General features: G+C 41.2%; 1 long non-coding RNA gene across 1 annotated transcript in view; it reads right to left on the bottom strand.

Moving 5' to 3' along the window:
* LOC129626792 (uncharacterized) overlaps window positions 1–18,298 on the bottom strand; it is a 59,616-nt gene extending 41,318 nt beyond the window's left edge. Inside the window, exons 1-5 of the long non-coding RNA XR_008702213.1 lie at window positions 17,497–18,298; window positions 15,110–16,722; window positions 13,735–13,887; window positions 8,257–8,482; window positions 6,368–7,651 (exon numbers count right to left, since the gene is read on the bottom strand). This is a non-coding gene — a long non-coding RNA (uncharacterized LOC129626792). The remainder of the gene's footprint in view (window positions 1–6,367; window positions 7,652–8,256; window positions 8,483–13,734; window positions 13,888–15,109; window positions 16,723–17,496) is intronic.
* Between the last annotated feature and the right edge of the window lie 325 nt (window positions 18,299–18,623).

The raw sequence follows: 18,623 nt of genomic DNA on the forward strand, positions 1-18,623 counted from the left end.
GGAAGGGTTATGTTGAGACGCAGTGTAAATTTTACCATTAACATGTAACTATCCATGTTACATGGAGGGGAGTGCTGTTGAGAAGCAAATTGGAAGAGACAGGCCTTTAGTTAATTGAATTCAGTTTTGTTATGGAGAAGTTGTAAGGATGAGCATGTTGGACTTAATCAGATGGCTTAAAAGCCAAGGAGTGAATTGTGGTTTATGTTAAGCATCTACCAGAGATGTGTCTGTGCCGTGATTGACACGCGATTTTGTTATCAAATCTTATAAGGGGTGGTACTTGCATTGAAATTGTGGTTTGGCACAGAAGAGCTCATCGCAGGAGCTCATTGCAGGTTGCAGGTCACCAGACAGGAGGCTGGAAAAGCCAGGGTGGTCTTGAACAAGGCCTTGCCCTCTGTTGGAAGACTGGTTAGCTCTGGGCCAAGTCATGTACTGAGGCACCACCCAGAAGCTGTTGGCCTGTCTCTCTGCTTTTACTGCAAGTCCCTCCTCAGGGGCTCCACATTCTTGGGCTATAAAGGGCCTCACAGCAGGCGTGAGGGGAGCAGGCTCAATGATAATGACCGCCGTATAAGCATTAGGAATGGGAATGGATCTTGACACTTATGTTAACACACTGACCTTCATCACAACCCTAGGAGTAGCACTGATTATCATCATCTCCATTTTATAGGGAATTGAGGCCCAAAAAGGTTAAGTCAAAATCATACAGTTACTAAAGGCTAGGGCTACAGTTTTCATCTGAACCATCAGGATCTAGCGTCTGTGTGTTTAACCCCAGACTTTCATCTCACAACATTTTCCTGCCTCTGTGGCAGCACTATGCCCAGATTTGCTGCTGATATCTTAAAAGGCTCTGTATATCTGGCATCATTTGTAGTGTCTGACAGCCAGTGTTTTTCTCCCAAAGGCACAGTGGCCTGAGGGGATGATTAAGTAGTTTCTTCCATCATGCTCAGAGGAGGAAGACCCAAGAGGATAAACACAAGGGAGGAAAGAGAAAAAAACAAATGGGCCCAAGAATAGGTGGAGGGAAGAATCAGTACCAGAAAGAGAAGGGAAAATGGAGCAGCAAAGGGACTTGAATGAAGTGATAACTGCACTTTTCAATCCTGGAAATAATAGTGAGAGATGAGAGTGTGAAACTGCAAAATGCATCCAGGCACAAGGGAGCCATTGTCCACCATGCTGGCCGGCCCCTCAGAGAGTGACTATGACAGTGATTTGGAGACCTACATTGCCTAGAACAGGCCTTGGCATCTAGTGAGTGCTGCGCTTCCATCGTGGCTGTCTCTTTGCGACCCTGTGGACAGTAGCCCACCAGACTCCTTTGTCCATGGGATTTCCCAAGCAAGAATACTGCAGTGGGTTGCCACTTCCTCCTCCAGGGGCTCTTCCTGACCCAGGGATCAAACCATCTAGTATCTGCTCAATAAATGCATGTGGAAGGCAGAAGGGACGTTTGTAATAAGGATGCTGGAAATCAAGAGGAAAGAAGCATAAGACTAAAAGTATGAATCTAACATCCAGGCTTAGGAAACTGAAACGAATAAACCAGAGGCAGAGACCAGAGGTTGTACTTAAATTCAGAGGCCCAGTCAGGATGCTTTGGGCTGCAGGTTTCAGATATTCCAACTCAAAAAGGCTTGAAGTTCAACACAAGGAAATTTTTTATCTCACGTCTCATAAAGAAGTCCTGAATATGGGACTCTTGGGAGTTAATCAATTCAGGGCCTTAGTCCTGAGGACCCATCCTTTTCTCTCAAAGGTCTGTCCTCCTCAGGCTGAGAGGGAGCCCACTGTGATTTCACATCCAAGGGATCACAGTCCAAAAACAACATTCCGAGAAATAAGAAAGATGAAATACTCCTGCTCAGGGCCTTCTTTACTAGTGTAGAAATTTTCTCTAGAAACTACCACTAAGCCAACTTTCTTTTCATCTCATTGTCCACACCTGGGTCATGCATCACATGAGATGCAACAACCCTTAGCCTCACAGGCCACCTGGGATGGGTTGGTCTGAGAAACACCAACTCTTATGAGACGATTAGGCACCAAAATGGAATCCCACCTTTTGGGAAGGAAGGACCAGGAAATGGGGGTCACATAGAGATGCAAAGACTCTATTATAGAGGTGTAACATTTTCCGGTGGGGATGTTTATAAACAGAAATAGATACTGAAGTTAAGTGTGCATTAAATCATCAAAAAATTAAACAACCAACTTAATAATTACCAGAGAGGAATTCTTATCTTACTTGGCTTGTATCTAAAGGTTCCCAACTTTGGTACTTTCCCAGCTTTGATACTTTACCAATTGTAAATGGGTTTATGACATTTCAAAGAAATGATTTTCATGAAGAATATGTGTTGGTCCAAAATGGACTGATATACTCTAGAGAGGAAAGCATGAGGGAGCAGAGCTGGCAGACACTGGATGATAGACTCAGGTCTCCCTATAAATAACTTTGAAGGATAAATGAATGATGAGAAAAAAACAGCTGCATCTATACAAAGAGACTGGTAAAAAAAAAAAAAAAAAGAGTGTGGTCATAAAGAGACTGGTAAAGAAAATCAAACCAACACATGCCATGCAATGTGAATCTCTAAGATTTCTGGACTAGATGTGATTTGTAATATTTAAAATAGAAAATCTTAGATACTCCTTCGATTTAGTATTCCTACAAAGGAGGATAGCAAATGTTATTAATTCAATTGGTAAACATATTTCCTGACTTCCTACTAATTGCAACGCAGCATGGCAAAAGAAATATATATCAGACATAGATGCAAGCCTTAAGAATTCAACGCATGCATGCTAAGTCGATTCAGTCATGTCCGACTCCTTTCAGCCCTATGGACTGTAGCCCACCAGGCTCCTCTGTCCATGGGATTCTGCAGGCAAGAATACTGGAGTGGGTTGCCATTTCCTTCTCCAGGGCATCTTCCTGGGTTTTTCACCACTAGCACCACCCGGGAAGCCCGTCTTCTTTGTTTATAAGGAGCTTTTTACAAAGTTGCGGGCAGCACCTTTAGCCATGGTGCTTCTGGACTAATTTGTCTTTCTCCCTATCTGATGTGAACTCTTCATCTCTGCTATCATCCTGATCTCTGATATCATCCTCATACGCAAAACATCTAGTTTTCAGTTCAGTTGCTCAGTCGTGATCAACTCTTTGTGACCCCATAGATTGCAGTACGCCAGGCTTCTCTGTCCATCACCAACTCCCAGAACTTACTCAAACTCATGTCCATCGAGTTGGTGATGCCATCCAACCATCTCATTCTCTGTCATCCCGTTCTCCTCCCACCTTCAATCTTTCCCAGCGTCAGGGTCTTTTCCAATGAGTCAGTTCTTTGCAGCAGGTGGCCAAAGTATTGGGGTTTCAGCTTCAGTATCAGTCCTTCCAATGAACATTCAGGACTGATTTCCTTTAGGATGGACTGGTTGGATCTCCTTGCAGTCCAAGGGACTCTCAAGAGTCTTCTCCAACACCACAGTTCAAAAGCATCAATTCTTCGGTGCTCAGCTTTCTTTATAGTCCAACTCTCATATTCATACATGATATCTCTGATACTGGAAAAATCAAAGCTTTGACTAGATGGACCTTTGTTGGAAAAGTAATGTCTCTGCTTTTAATATGCTGTCTAGGTTCATCATAACTTTTCTTCCAAGGAACAAACGTCTTTTAATTTCATGGCTGAAGTCACCATCTGCAGTGATTTTGGAGCCCCCCAAAATAAAGTCTGTCACTGTTTCCATTGTTTCCCCATCTATTTGCCATGAAGTGATGGGGCCAGGTGCCATGATCTTAGTTTTCTGAATGTTGAGTTTTAAGCCAGCTTTTTCACTCTCCTCTTTTGCTTTATCAAGAGGCTCCTTGGTTCTTCTTCAACATCTGCCATAAGGGTGGTGTCATCTGCATATCTGAAGTTGTTGATATTTCTCCTTGCAATCTTGATTCCAGCTTGTCTTTACTCAGTCCAGCATTTCTCATGATGTACTCTGCTGCTGCTAAGTCGCTTCAGTCGTGTCCGACTCTGTGCGACCCCATGGACTGCAGCCTACCAGGCTCCTCCGTCCATGGAATTTTCCAGGCAAGAGTACTGGAGTGGGGTGCCATTGCCTTCTCTGTAAGAAAATATAATTGTATATAATTTATTTTGTCTTTACTTCCTGCATCATTGCCTCATGGACTTCACTGAGATTGAAATGCTTAATCTCAGGAGACTTTTCTGATAAAATGATTAATAAATAGACTAAATGATTCAGGCCTCGAAATATAAATGTGTATATATATATATCAATTATATGTGTAAAATATATATAAATATCAATGATGCATTAAGCAAACCCTTAAAAAAAAACTGAGGGGAAAACTGATTAAGTTGGGATCTCACAGATATTAAACCTAAATACAAAATGGAGACCAGACTTGCAAATCCTTTGTGCAGGCAAAAACTAAGCCATGTAAGCAAAGCTAAATCTAGGTTACTCATGAACATAAGCAAAACTTAATGCCTCTGATAATCATTAAAGAAACTTATTGTCTTTCTAACATTGGTAGGAGATAATCCTTTTAATCAATCCCCTGCTTTCTGAAAAACCCCATTCTAATAACCAATCATTATAAAGATTAAACAGCTTTCTCATTTTCACTTTATATGCCACTCTGTGATGTCATACCCCTGAGCTTCATATTGGTTTTAAATTCGAAAGCTCGCAATTGGAGAACTGTTCTATGCACAATAAACTCTTATTAAACACTACTTACTGATACAGGGTTTTAATTTTGCTATTTCTGGATTTTTGAAAAGAGGCTACAGATTGCTGGAAGCATGCATGAGAACAGAACGAACTGTCTCATAAACTGTTCGATGAAGCACTTAATTTAAAGACAAGGGACTTGTGACTGAAGACAAAAAGGGAAATAGAGCCAAACATAGATTCCAGCTAAGGAAAATGAACTGTAGTTGTAGGATTCCGAAGAAGGGTACAACTTTGTGATAATATTAATGGCTTTTGACTGTTTAAGTACCTTCAAATGATTGCTTGGAGCCGGCCGTCCATTTGTTTTGAGGCAGCGATGTTTTCCTTTATCTTTAAGAGTGCATTGGACGCTTTGAAGTAACAAGGTCAAATCCAACCACTTCTGCCCAGACTGTGCAAAAATACTGGCTTTGAGTTTCCAGAGAACATGAAGAAGTCATTTCAGCCAAGGCTTTACCACCCAGAAGTCTTTTAAAAGACTTTCAGAAGCATCCCGAATTTGCACATTACCTCCTTGACCTTTGGAGCACAGGGTCAGAGCTGGAGCAAGTGGTTTCAATTGTCTGATAAGATACATCGCTTCAGTCTTAGCCTGGCGGAAGGTGAAACCAGCTGGTTTCTATCTCTTCTTCTCTAATCATTAGGCATTAGGCAAGCCATGAAAACGTTATCATGGCATTTTGTTAAAGTCACTACCACATCGAGTAATGGATGGGAAAAACAAAATAGAAACAAAGCAAACAAAATGAGACTTTTCTAACAAAAGTCCAGATCCCAAAACAACTTTTTTTTTTTTTTTAAAACATGACTCGAAGTTTTCTGAGAAAACTTAACTTTTTGTCTCTTCTGAGTAACTGACAAGCTTCCTTTTAACAGAGGATAGAGATTACGAAATCCCTTTCAATCTTCTTCTGGCCTTGGTTACTAGAAAGCATATGCTTAAATGGTATCTTTTAATGACAGTACCAGAATTCTGTGTTTCATTTCCTATACAGCTATCTCGCCTTTCTCTGTGTGATTTCCTAATGTTTAAATTTTTAAATTCACTATTATCTTGTCATTTTTATTTAAGTATTATCCTAGAAAGTTCATTAGGCTGAACTGAGTATAACTTAATTATACCAACAAAAACCAAACACAAAAACAAACAAGAGAGCGTACATTGTACTGTAACTCCAAAACACTAAATTATTAATGACATTGAAATATAAGTCACCCTGGTAGACCCACGAAATATATCACTTTTTAACTGGGCTTTTGGGGTGTGTGGAAAATAAGTACTCGGAAAATATACTTGCTATTGTCCAAGACTTAAGAACATAATGCAATCTGATGCTTATATAAGGTAGGAGCCATAGGACTCTTTCAATTATATGTGGAGGAGAATCCAACTCAAACTGACTTAAGGTAAAAGGAAAATACATTGGTTCATGTAATTGAAAAATACCAGGGTGAACTTGAAGTACACCTGAATCCAAGGGCTACACAATGTTGTCAAGTCTGCCTCCCTCCTTTCTTTCCTGTCTTCCTACCTACCTTTCTTTCTCTCTCGCTTTTGCTTCATGCTCCCCTCCCATGTTGCCCCATTTACCTTGGAAGTCAGCTGCTTTATGATGGCATGATGATTGCCAGCAATAGCTATGTTATAGTCTATCTACTCATTAACCCCATGAGAAAGAGAGATTCTGTATTTTTAACAGCCCCTCCCCACAAAAAGCCCTGTTATTGAGTCCAGCTGGTTCCAACTGGTTCACAATTTTTATTCGAACCTTGTTTAAGTCACATGCTCACCCGTGGATCAGTTCTACTCAGACTACATAAACTAAGAATAGGGGATGGGTATTTTTAAGGAGAAAATCATGGTGCTATTATCATAAGACATAAGCAGAAATCACAGATGTTTGCTACGATATTTCACTCAGCCAGATCATTTTTTGGGACTTTGTTTTCCCAGGAAATTTGATTGCTACCAAACTGTTGAGATTGATCAGTGAACTAGCCAGGGGAGAAAATCCTTGTCTTGATTATTCACATGAGACTCCCATTAACCCCTGATGAATTTATTAATCAAATTGTTAATGAGTGACATAGACCAAATTTTGCTTTTTACCACCAAAGTTGTGCTAGTATTTTAGCTTATTCAAATACTTACCTTCACACTGTGCTACAACCCTGCTAAACTGTTTCATATTTCCTGCACTGTTTATAAAATCAGTTTGTTCTTAGCACACCCAGTGTTTTCACCTATTTTTTTAGCCATGATATTTTTGGGGGGGTTAGATGAAAATTAGTACCTACTTGATGAACCCCTTCAATCTCTTATTCATCTTAGTTATTACAAATAAACAAGTTATATATATGTGTATATTTTATATACACAAAGTATATATAAAATAAAGTTTTATTCTAATAACACCTGTTGAATAAAGACAAAAAATGAATTGAAACACATAGTTGTGGCAAAAAAGCAGATCAATTTAGTTATATTGTGTGCTTGAAGTTCATCAGGGAGGCAGAGAACAAAGTTCCAGAAATGTTTGTACCTTATTTAAGTTTACAGAGCAGTTTTGTTTGTCTGGGTTATGATATCAGTGTAGAATGGGCAGCCCCTGAACAATTAAAAAAAAGAAAAAAAAATCATATCAAGAGTAGAACAATTCAGTAGTCTCTATAAGTAAAGTGAAGTGAAAGTCACTCTTTGCGACCCCATGGACTGTTGCCTGCCAGGTTCCTCTGTCCATGGAATTCTCCAGGATAGAATACTGGAGTGGGTAGCCATTCCCTTCTCCAGGGGATCTTCCCAATCCAGGGATTGCACCCAGGTTTCCTTCATTGCAGGTGGATTCTTTACCATCTGAGCCATCAGGGAAGCCCTCTATATGTAAAAGAAGTCACCAAATATTTATTGAGTGCCTGTTCCCTGCTGTAGATTATGCTGAGTCTTAGTCATAAAAAGAGCTCAAAATACAGTCTACATAAATAATTCAGGGGCAACAAACAAATAATAATGACAATCATAAAAAAGGTAAGCATACAGGTAACTTTTGGGCTCAAAGAGACCCAGGTTAGGATTCTGATCCTACTTAGTCCCATCTGGGTGACCTTAGGGAATTTACTTGACCTTTTAACTAATTCCCTGGCAGCCCAGTGGTTAGGACTCCATGCTTTCACTGCCCAGGGCGTGGCTTCAATCCCTGGTCAGGAAACTAACATCTTGCAAGCCGAGGGATGTGATCAAATTAAAAAATAAAAGATCTGTTTTCTGATTTTCAAAATGAAGATAAGAATACCTATTTTGTAGGGACAGTGGGAATATTAAATGAGGCAATGAGAACAATCATAGCAAATATTTGTAGAATCCTTAACACTTGCCCAGTCGGGTTCTACTTAATCTTCACATAACCCCACAAAGTAGGAACACTTGTTACCAACTCCATCATACACTTGGGGAAACAAAGAACAGAGAAGTTAAGACCTTACCTGAAATGGCAGAATCAGGTCTTTAAACCTGAGTCGTCTAATTCTGAAGCTCATGCTCTTTGTGGTTGATCTGGAGGTTTGCTTCAAGATTCCTCTTTAAGCAATGTCTTGTTGATCAGCAGCAGCCGAAGGCCTCCAGCTTGACCTGACGAAGGACTCTCTCTCCTGCAGAGAGACCCCTTACCCAGGATCATATACTTCCGAGGCATGGGGGAGGTGGGTGGATCTAGTGAGTGAGCAATGTGAGGTTATAAAGATCACTCAGAACATTCTTCTTTTTTTTTTAAAGTCTTTATTGGATTTGTTGCAATATTGCTTCTGTTTTACATTTTGGCTTTTTGGCCAAGAGGCACGTGGGATCTTAGCTTCCCAGTAAGGAACTGAACCTGAACCCCCTTCATTGGACAGTGAAGTCTTAACCACTGACCACCAGGGAAGTCCCCACTCAGAACATTCGATGGGCACATTCAACCCAGTGCTTCCTGCCATGCTGGCCAAGTTTTTCTCAGCTCTGCACCACCATTAGATCTCTAACCGCTCAATCTTGCCTCTGTTGTCTTCCTTTCGCAAATGAGGATCCCTAATCTGATTACATGGCTGTCTGAAGTTGTCCCACACCTCATAGATGCTCCATTCATGTTAGAAATTCTTCTCACTGTATTTCATTTTGGACAGTTTCAATTGTGATGTCTTCAAGTTTACTAACCTTTCCTACTGTAGCGTATAATCATTCCTTAATCCTAATCAATGCGTTTCTCATCTCACACATTATTGTTTTCAGCTCTAGAATTTAGATTTGGGTCTTTATAAGTATCTCTCATGTCCTTATTTAATTTTTAATATACTGAATACAGTTAATTATAACACTCTTAATGTCCTTGTTTACTAGTTCTAACATGTATGTTTATTCTGGTTTGGTTTAGAGTGATTGATTTTTCCCATTATGGGTCTTATTTTCCTGCCTGGCAGTTTGCATGCCTGGTCATTTTTGATTATATAACATACATTGTGAGTCCTACCTTGTTGAGTGCTGGGTATTTTGTCTGCCTGTAAACATCCTTGGATTTGTTCAGAGATACAATTAAATTATTTAGAAATAGTGTGATCCTTTCAGTTTTTGCATTTAAGATTCATTAGTCAGGACTAGAAGAACGTTTGTTCTACAGCTGATTTTCTCCCACTATTGTTGTTGTCTAGTCGCTAAGGTTGTTTCCAGCTCTTTGCGACCCCATGGACTCCAGCATGCCAGGCTTCCCTGTCCTTCACCATCTCCAGGAGTTTGCTCAAACTCATGTCCATTGAGTCGGTGATGCCATCCAACCATCTCATCCTCTGTCGTCCCCTTCTCCTTCTGCCTTCAATCTTTCCCAGCATCAGGGTCTTTTCCAGTGAGTCAGCTCTTCCCATTAGGTGGCCAAAGTATAGAAGCTTCAGCTTCAGCATCAGTTCTTCCAATGAATATTCCCCATTATTGAGGGAAACCCTTCTGAGTGCTTTATGGCCCATGTGTTATGAGGTTTTCCAGTCTGACTGTTGGCAGCACTATCCCAACCTCCTGTGAATGCTGGGCACTGTTGCCTCCAATCCTTCCTGGTGGTTCTTTCCACAGCCCCAGTTCCCTTCCTCACACAAATGTGCTGATCCATACTTGAGGAGGGCCCTCTGCAGATCATTTGTTTCCTGGAGGCCAGGGTCTTGAAAACAATTGTTTTATATATGTTGTCAGATTTGTGTGTTGGTTGTTTTAGGCAGGAAGGTAATTCTGGTTCTTGTCTCTCCATCTTGGTCAGAGGTGGAAATATTTCTCTTTATATACCTTTTAAACATCTACAAAGTGTTGTGAAAATAGGAAGTAACTTAAGATTTTTGGAATTCATGAAAAGTCCTGGAAATTCTGACTTCTTTTTCCAGTAGATACTATGGTATTAGATCCCTGCCTCAGGGCCAGTTAATGCATCTCCTAACTCTTGAGAGTTGAAAGCTGAAAGCTCACAGATGTGCCGCTCGCTGAGAATTGCCTTCAGACACAGGGAACAGAGAAGATGTCTGGTATTCAGCAAAATACCAAGTATATCTCTTGGCACTCCTGGGCCTGGTTTTAATGTTAAATGGATGAGTACAGTCATCACAGCCTGTTAGGCACTTGGGAACCGGGGGCTCAGACCCCTCAAAGATCAAAGTCTGGATTACCACACCCCAGCTAACTGCTTAGTCTAGTAGAGGTGCTTGCCAAGGGGGAGAGGAATCCAGAAGTGGTGGTAAGGGAAGGAAGGATGAGTTTCAGTTACAGCTTTAATTAGAATGGCTGAGGGGTCTACAGTTCATCCTCTTAACCCCAAATTTCCCAGGAAATAGGCCCAATCAGAGTTTTAGAAACCCTGTTCCCAGGTATAATAAACTTATTATAAGAGGAAAGTAGGTCCAGGCAGTACAAGAGGTGACTGTAGTTGATACCATTGTGTGTGTTGTGTTTAGTCGTGTTGGATTCTTTGTGACTGCCTCCCTGCCCCCCCTCCCCAACCGCCCGCCACACACCGACCATGGACTGTAGCCCACCAGGCTCCTCTGTCTGTGGAATTTTTCAGGCAAGAATACTGGAGTGGGTTGCCATTTCCTCCTCCAGGAGGTCTTACCAACCCAGGGATCAAACCCACACCTCTTGTGTCTCCTGCACTGGCAGGCGGATTCTTAACTTCTGTACCACCTGGGAAAGCCCAATTGATACCATGGTATTCCAAAAAGGTTCTTCCTCGGGGCCAAAAAACCATCCCAAGCTGCTGTGAATATGGGCTGCTGATGCCTCACAGCTTTGCCCTTCACTGGGCATTGCCCCCCTCCCCAACCCCCTCTGACCCCCCCACCACAGGGACCTGCCTTCCCAGAGGGTGGCCCATAGCCAATAACCAACTGATGTGAGGGTACAGCCTAACCCCCTTTCCCTCCATGAGAAACAATTCTGGAAAGCCATTCTGTTAAAAACACAACTGAGCTGGAGTGAGTGAGGGAAGCTGTCCAGTGTCAGAGTAGCCAATTAAAGTTACAAGCCAAAAATGAAAAAGTAAAGCCTTCCGCTACTTCCTGTGATGGTCTAAGCAAGAGGCTAAAACCAGAGAAAGCACCGACTCCCTCTTACCCATGGAAGGGCATACTAATTGAGGGTCAGTGGATCCATACTGATGTGGGCATCAGCTCACTCTTTAGGGAGCCCTGAGCAAATGGCTCTGCCAGTTTTATGATATCTGGGGTCAAAGGGGAGGAAGCCTAGGGGTAGAAAAGTACTGGGATCTGAGTAACAGTGGGGAAAAGTATATTCAAAGTTTCTCCCATTATAAAGGATAAGTGATATATATATATATATATGATATATGATATGTATTATATATAATATTATATGTGACACTGTATATCTCATATTTAATATACAAGATAAAAATAATGGAATATTACCCAGCCATGAAAAGATTGAAATCTTTCCATTTGTGACAACATGAATGGACATAGAAGGTATTATGCTAAGTGAAAAAAGTCAGACAGAGAAAGACAAATATTGTATGATTTTACTTATTTGGGGAATCTAAAAAAACAAAACAAAAGAGAAACCGCCTCATAGACACAGAGAACAAACTGGTGGTTGCCAGAGAGGAGAGGAGTGCGGACAGGGTTAAAATAGGTAAAGGGGATTAGTATGTACAAACTTCCAGCTACAAAGTAAATAAACCACAAGGATGGAATGTACAGCATAAGGAATATAGTCAATAATATTGTAATATCTTTATATGGTAAAAGATGGCAGCTAGACATTGTGGTGACCATTTTGTAATGTATAAAAATATTGAATCACTATATGGTGCATATAAAACTAATATAATATGTTATATCAATTCCAATTCAATTAAAAAAGCAAAAAGTAGCTTCAAGGAGTTCAAGCAGAGGATCTCTCTGCATTTCTGAGAGGAAATGCATATCTATCAGTTTTATGAATGTGAGATAGGAAACCTGAATTTAAAATAATGATCTAAATAGACACTTCACCAAATAAGACTACAAATGCTAATAAGCACACAAAATCATTATTTATGAGGGGAATTAAAATTTAGACCATATGAGAAAATATTACCTACCCACTAGAATGGCTGAGATTTTAAAACACTGACAGTACCAAGTATTGACAAGAAAAAGGAACAATCAGAACTCTCAAACCTTGCTATTGGAAGTTAAAAAAAATGATATAACCACTTTGGAAAACAGTTTGACAGTTTCTAATAAAGATAATCATACAACTATTGTGTGATTCAACAATTCCACTCATAGGCCCAAGAGCAATGAAAACAGATGTCCACAAAAGGCCTTACCCATGATGTATATAATTTATAATAGTGAAAAATTGGAAGCAACCCATGTATCTGTCAATTAGTTCAGTTCAGTCCTTCCGTTGTGTCCGACTCTTTGCGACCCCATGAATTGCAGCACGCCAGGCCTCCCTGTCCATCACCAACTCCAGGAGTTCACTCAAACTCACATCTATCGAGTTGGTGATGCCATCCAGCCATCTCATCCTCTGTCGTCCCCTTCTCCTCCTGCCCCCAATCCCTCCCACTATCAGAGTCTTTTCCAATGAGTCAACTCTTTGCATGAGGTGGCCAAAGTACTGGAGTTTCAGCTTTAGCATCATTCCTTCCAAAGAAATCCCAGGGCTGATCTCCTTTAGAATGGACTGGTTGGATCTCCTTGCAGTCCAAGGGACTCTCAAGAGTCTTCTCCAACACCACAGTTCAAAAGCATCAATTCTTCAGTGCTCAGCTTTCTTCACAGTCCAACTCTCACATCCATACATGACTACTGGAAAAACCATAGCCTTGACTAGACAAACCTTTGTTGGCAAAGTAATGTCTCTGCATTTCAATATGCTATCTAGGTTGGTCATAACTTTTCTTCCAAGGAGTAAGCGTCTTTTAATTTCATGGCTGCAGTCACCATCCGCAATGATTTTGGAGCCCGAAAAAATAAAGTCTGACACAGTTTCCACTGTTTCCCCATCTATTTCCCATGAAGTGATGGGACCACATATAGTTGCCATTAAAAGTTAAAAGATTAATTCATTCATAAAACATTTTTTGTGTTTCTAACATCCTTTGCCTCTTATCATCCTTACAAATAAATCTCCACTACAGAGCAGAAATGTTAGAAGTTATATTTCAGATGAAGCAATTCAATATTTTAAAAACTTTTAATATACTTCCTATACACTTTTATGCAGCAGGTTACTAAATATGTTGAATATTAACAGATTTGTGGTACCATTTCGGACAATCCTTGATACTAAAGATGAAGTTGGTATTTTTGTCAAGAAGGTATTTTAAACTTGTTAGGGGTGTTTTCATAGTGTAAACTTAAGATCTGAGGTGTATAAACTATACCTCATTAAAATTTTAAAAATGTAATTTGCACATAAACAAGTAAGAGAGATCTACGACATACCTGTAACCAACTGGGTTCCCAGGTCTGTTCTAGCTTCATAGTGGTTGAAGAATACTGCCTATGGATTATGGGAATCTTCAGGCCTGTAGGGTAGACTTTGGAGCAAATAATTCCCACTCCCCATTGGACTAGGTGAGCTCTGTTGGAACTACCCTACCAGAAAAAGGAAAGAATTATGAGTACATGTACTAAGTTGGGGACAAGGTCTCAGCCAGGCCAAGGGGGTTGGGGTCAGCTCAACTGGAGTGAAGCTACTGAAATGCTGTAGTGGCCTCCACTAACCAAACATGTTTTTTCACCTCTTGTAAGGAAAATGCAGGGCCACCTGATGTAAAGAGCCAATTCATTGGAAAAGACCCTGATGTTGGGAAAGATTGAGGGCAAGACGGGAAGGGGGGTGTCAGAGAATGGGATGGTTGGATGGCATCACTGACTCAATGGACATGAGTTTGAGCAAACTCCGGGAGATAGTGAAGGGCAGGGAAACCTGGTGTGCTGTAGCTCATGGGGTCACAAAGAGTCAGACATGACTTATGGACTGAACAACAACAAAAAGTAAAATGTTATCAAGATGCAATGGCAGAAACAATGGCGAATTAGTGCCAGTAATATGTGGGGGCCTCCCTGAGTTAAGGGGTGTCTCTGTACTAAGGTGTCAGTCGCTCAGTTGTGTCCAACTCTTTGCAACCCCATGGACTGTAGGCCATCAGGCTCTCCTGTCTATGGGATTCTCCTGGCAAGAATACTGGAGTCGGTTGCCATTCCCCACTCCAGGGGATCTTCCTGACCTGGGGATTGAACCAGAGTCTCCTGCACTGCAGGCAGATTCTTTACCATCTTAGTGAGTTAAGTGGGGACAGTCTAAATTAAGGTCTTCGTAGAGGAAAAAAACAAGGAAGGATTTAAAGTGAAAAAGTTAGTAATAGGGAGTTGAAAAAAGTGAGATAAAAGGTTTGGGAACCAGAAGAAACCTTTAAAAGCACCTCCCTGCAGATGAGCTTGTGATGGAGGGCAGCGCTATTTGGGATACTTTGAGTTGCCTTGGACAGTGGCAGGAAGTCATTTTGACTTGAATACCCTCTTTTAAAAACCTATGATTGCATCATGCAGATGCAGCAATCGTCTGTGTTTTGCCCACACTTCAAAGTCCTATTTTAAAGAGAAAGAATTATAAACACCAGAAATCTGGGATCTCCCTTTGAAAAATAAGCTAAAAGTAATTTAAATTAAAATGTACTGATTAAAATAGCCCTGTTTCAGATTTTGAAACATGCCATTTCTTTCTGATTATTATCTCTCGGTTACCTAATATAAACCACCCCTAGATCAAGAGAATCAGGCAGAAATTTTGTGATAAAACTCAGGAACTACTCACAAACAGCCAGAAACAGCTTCACAGATAGCCTCCTGAAGACATCTAATAAGTCTGTCATAATCAGCGCATGATCCACAAGAAATGAGAATAAGAAACAGCTGCTTTGTAGCAATTCCTAACTACAGTAGGGATTAATTCTAAACTCATGTCAAATTTAGTCAGTTTTCATTTGGGACAACAGGGAAAATCTTTGCCAGGCTAAGGGCAGTTAAGTATTTGTCAAAAACAGATGAAACCTAAAATGGCAATTTTGTTTTTCTCTCTGATAAATATTTCTGTGGAACAAGGACTCTTTTAATGTTAGAATAATCAGTAAAGAAAGACATCTAACAGTTTTTATGGTGATCTGCCTTTCCTGTTCGACTTCACTGTTTTTTTAAATCTGGTCTTACTTTGAAAATTCTTTAGTGGTGATGCTGTATCTTTCTCTTGCCTTCTTTCTTTCATTTGTCTCTGGAATATACTCATTCTTTATAATCAAACATAATGGCATCAGTGGGGTTTCTACTCATGCATATGACCATTTCTGAGGATAACAGAATTGTAATTAAGGTTCATACTTTTGGGTTCTGAGAACCTGAGCTTAAATCCCAGATCCACCAGTTACAAGCCATGTACCTTTTCCAGTTTAAAAATATTTTGGATGGCAGTTATCTCGTCTCTAAAATGGGAATAATGATAGCAATTTCTTCGCATAGTCCTATTGAAAGAACTCATGTGAAGAAACAGTATTAGCATATGGTAAATGATAAATGTGTGTGTTTATCGCTCAGTCATGTCCGACTCTCTGCAAGCCCATGTATTGTAGCCCATCCATGGAATTCTCCAGGCAAGAATACTGGAGTGGGTTGCCATTTCCTTCTGCAGGGGATCTTCCTAACCGAGGGATCAAACCCAGGTCTGCTGCATTGCAGACAGATTCTTTACCATTTGAGCCACAAGGGAAGCCAAATGCTAAATAAATGTTAGCTATGATGGAGGTAGTAATAATGTCAAATGCTCTAGAGGAGCTTTTGCACATTAATTTCACATGAATCACCTGAAGGAGAAGCAGTTAGAATGAATTCTAATTCAGTAGGACTGGTGATACGTCTGAGAGGCTGTTTAGACAATACTTTCCCAGGTGATGCTCATGCTGGTCCACAAACCACACTCCTAGCAAGGACCTCTTTCTCTTACTGTAGGCAATCTGGTCTGTTTTCTGATTCATTGTCATGTCACTTTTCCTTCCAATTCTTGACTACACGATTTAGTGAGATTTTATTTTCCAAAAGACCAAAACAACCAGGTTATAGTCGTTGTTCAGTCGCTCAGTCATCTCTGACTCTTGGTGATCCCATAGACTACAGCACGCCAGGCTTCCTTGTCCTTCACCATCTCCCGGAATTTGCTCAGACTCATGTCCATTGAGTTGATGATGCCATCCAACCATCTCATCCGCTGTCATCCCTTTCTCCTTCTGCTTTCAATCTTTCCCAGCATCAGGGTCTTTTCCAATAAGTCCGCTCTTCGTATCAGGTGGCCAAAGCATTGCAGCTTCAGCTTCAGCATTAGTCCTTCCAATGTATATTCAGGGTTGATTTTTTTTAGGATTGGCTGCTTTGATCTCTTTGCTGTACAAGGGGGAGAGAAGTCAAATTTTCAATTACCCAGGTGTTTGTTCTACACCATGCCAAACTATGTCATGAGAGCCAGCATCTGAATCAGTGGCTGCTAATTCTCAAACTTTTGATTCAAATATTTTTGCTCTTACATAAGGACAGGCTAAGTCCTTAGATATTTTCCCCCTATTGATCTGGCCTATTGGCCAACCCTGGTTCCTCCACAATTCGGCTTATTTTGAAAGTGAAAGTGTTATTTACTCAGTTGTGTCTGACTCTTTGTGACCCCATGGACTGTAGCCTGTCAGGCTCCTCTGTCCATGGAATTCTACAGGCAGGAATACTGAAGACAGTTGCCATTTCCTTCTCCAGGGGATCTTCCCTACCCAGGGATCAAACCTGGGTCTCTGGCATTGCCGCCTCCGAGTCGCTTCAGCCGTGTCTGACTCTGTGCGACCCCATAGACAGCAGGCCACCAGGCTCCTCTGTCCCTGGGATTCTCCAGGCAAGAATAATGGAGTGGGTTGCCATTTCCTTCTCCTCCCACATTGCAGGCAGATTTTATTTTACTTGTTCACAATTCTAGGTTTATAATTAATAGTTAGTACCCTCTATACCTTCACTAATGAGCCAGGACTTCAAGAAGTCTCTGAACCAAGTCTAGGCCCTTTGCAACTGTTTCAATCAGAATATGTTGATGTTATTGTCCTCTGTCTACAGGCCTTTGTGCTTGACTCAACTACCCCTAACAGGTGGACAAAGGGAATCAGGGTAAATAACTCCCACCTGTGGATCAGGCTCATCCATCTCTTCCTACTTCACTCTGATGGTTCCCCGTCTCCAGCTCCCTTATTTATACTCTTGCCTTATTTGAACACATCTCTGATGCAAAAACCTACAGTTTTTGTTTATCACTGTGGACTCTAAACCTTCCCCAGCTTCCCTCCCTATTGCTGACTTCTGAAATAGTCAGTGGAATTAGATCAGTGGAGCTTTGAGCCCTGATACCAGCTTCAGAGGACAGGCTTTCCAGGTGGCACAGTGGTAAAGAATCTCCCTGCCAAGGAGAGGCAAGAGATGCAGGTTTGATCCCTGTGTTGGGAAGATCCCCTGGAGTAGGAAATGGCAACTCACTCCAGTATTCTTGCCTGGGAAATTCATGGATGACAAAGAGCACTAGACTGACCACAACAACCAGCTGCAGACATTACCTTGTTATGTCTTGATTCTCACACTTGTCTAGCTACTGCTACTAGAAGATCTGGGCCATGGTAGATCAACTGTTGGGATCCATGGGGGTTAGAATATATTTTCTCTATGGAGACATCACCTGATTTTCAGCAGTTGTGGGTGGCCAGAGGCAGAACCACAAATCCAACCCTGGTTCCTCCACAATTCAACACTGACTACATCAAGAAAGGTGTTCTTTTCCTTTTGGAGTCTGTAGTGGGTGAGTTCAGAGAAGGCAATGGCACCCCACTCCAGTACTCTTGCCTGGAAAATCCCATGGACGGAGGAGGCTGGTAGGCTGCAGTCCATGGGGTCGCTGGGAGTCGGACACGACTGAACGACTTCACTTTGACTTTTCACTTTCACGCATTGGAGAAGGAAATGGCAACCCACTCCAGTGTTCTTGCCTAGAGAATCCCAGGGACGGGGGAGCCTGGTGGACTGCCATCTCTGGGGTCACACAGAATCAGACACAACTGAAGTGACTTAGCAGCAGCAGCAGCAGTGGGTGAGTTGGTGAGATCAAATGAATTAACAGACATATTAGTACAGTGTACTTAATATAAAAACAGTAGGGAGTTCAGCATCAGATCAAGAATTGAATTTCAATTTCATTCCTTACCAGCTATGAAACTTGTGCAAGTTATAATATATATACACATATATGTACATATATTTCTTTT

This window comes from Bubalus kerabau, chromosome 14 (assembly GCF_029407905.1).
Source record: "Bubalus kerabau isolate K-KA32 ecotype Philippines breed swamp buffalo chromosome 14, PCC_UOA_SB_1v2, whole genome shotgun sequence".
Taxonomy (NCBI): Eukaryota; Metazoa; Chordata; class Mammalia; order Artiodactyla; family Bovidae; genus Bubalus; species Bubalus kerabau.